This window comes from Bufo gargarizans, chromosome 1 (assembly GCF_014858855.1).
Source record: "Bufo gargarizans isolate SCDJY-AF-19 chromosome 1, ASM1485885v1, whole genome shotgun sequence".
Lineage (NCBI taxonomy): Eukaryota > Metazoa > Chordata > Amphibia > Anura > Bufonidae > Bufo > Bufo gargarizans.
The window spans coordinates 720,179,311-720,181,339 of NC_058080.1; positions in this window are offsets into that span (position 1 = coordinate 720,179,311).

The window sequence follows — 2,029 nt, forward strand, 5'->3', positions numbered from 1 at the left end:
TGACACAGCTCTCCTGTGCGGTGTAGTACAGAGGATCTGTTGGCTCTCCTGTGTGGTGTAATATAGAGGATCTGTCAGCTCTCCTGTGTGGTGTAGTACAGAGGATCTGTCGGCTCTCCTGTGCGGTGTAGTATAGAGGATCTGTCAGCTCTCCTGTGCGGTGTAGTATAGAGAATTTGTCATCTCTCCTGTGTGGTGTAGTATAGAGGATCTGTCAGCTCTCCTATGTGTTGTAGTATAGAGCAGGGTTGTCAACCAGAATTTTTCTTTTTTCTGGCCAATTATCCAAAAATCACGGACAGCCAATTTTTTTTTTTACGGACACTTTGGAAAACCATAACTAATGATCAAGATTATAAGTAATGTATGTCTATAGCTCAATATACTTATACTGTCCTCATACACATTAGCACAGTGTGTAATCTGACATGTAGCTAAACCTTCTCTGTCTTGATAAGAAGAGAAAACTGTACTGTTTTAACTTTTTCTTTATTGATAGTAGATTGACAGGAAAGGTAAAACTACTGAATAAAACATGGTACATGGCATAAGACACAGAATAATCTGCTATACATTTAGTACATGAGATAATACAATGATAGTGAGCTATCAATACAAGAAACATACACTCACCTAAAGAATTATTAGGAACGCCATACTAATACGGTGTTGGACCCCCTTTTGCCTTCAGAACTGCCTTAATTCTACGTGGCATTGATTCAACAAGGTGCTGATAGCATTTTTTAGAAATGTTGGCCCATATTGATAGGATAGCATCTTGCAGTTGATGGAGATTTGAGGGATGCACATCCAGGGCACGAAGCTCTCGTTCCACCACATCCCAAAGATGCTCTATTGGGTTGAGATCTGGTGACTGTGGGGGCCATTTTAGTACAGTGAACTCATTGTCATGTTCAAGAAACCAATTTGAAATTATTCGAGCTTTGTGACATGGTGCATTATCCTGCTGGAAGTAGCCATCAGAGGATGGGTACATGGTGGTCATGAAGGGATGGACATTGTCAGAAACAATGCTAAGGTAGCCCGTGGCATTTAAACGATGGCCAATTGGCACTAAGGGGCCTAAAGTGTGCCCAGAAAACATCCCCCACACCATTACACCACCACCAGCCTGCACAGTGGTAACAAGGCATGATGGATACATGTTCTCATTCTGTTTACGCCAAATTCGGACTCTACCATTTGAATGTCTCAACAGAAATCGAGACTCATCAGACCAGGCAACATTTTTCCAGTCTTCAACAGTCCAATTTTGGTGAGCTCGTGCAAATTGTAGCCTCTTTTTCCTATTTGTAGTGGAGATGAGTGGTACCCGGTGGGGTCTTCTTCTGTTGTAGCCCATCCACCTCAAGGTTGTGTGTGTTGTGGCTTCACAAATGCTTTGCTGCATACCTCGGTTGTAACGAGTGGTTATTTCAGTCAATGTTGCTCTTCTATCAGCTTCAATCAGTGGGCCCATTCTCCTCTGACCTCTAGCATCAACAAGGCATTTTCGCCCACAGGACTGCCTCATACTGGATGGTTTTCCCTTTTCACACCATTCTTTGTAAACCCTAGAAATGGTTGTGCGTGGAAATCCCAGTAACTGAGCAGATTGTGAAATACTCAGACCGGCCCGTCTGGCACCAACAACCATGCCACGCTCAAAATTGCTTAAATCACCTTTCTTTCCCATTCTGACATTCAGTTTGGAGTTCAGGAGATTGTCTTGACCAGGACCACAACCCTACATGCATTGAAGCAACTGACATGTGATTGGTTGACTAGATAATCACATTAATGAGAAATAGAACAGGTGTTCCTAATAATTCTTTAGGTGAGTGTATATTGAACTGCAGTAAATGTCACAAGATAGTGTCCTTACTGACTATGCTAGAAAACAGGCTGAATAACAGATGATGGGGCAGGAAACCAGTGAGAGAGTATGGCTCCTGAGACACAAGATGGTTGCTGCTTTTCATAAAGCACAAGACTAGAAAGAACCAGGAATTACTCACAATGCCCTGGG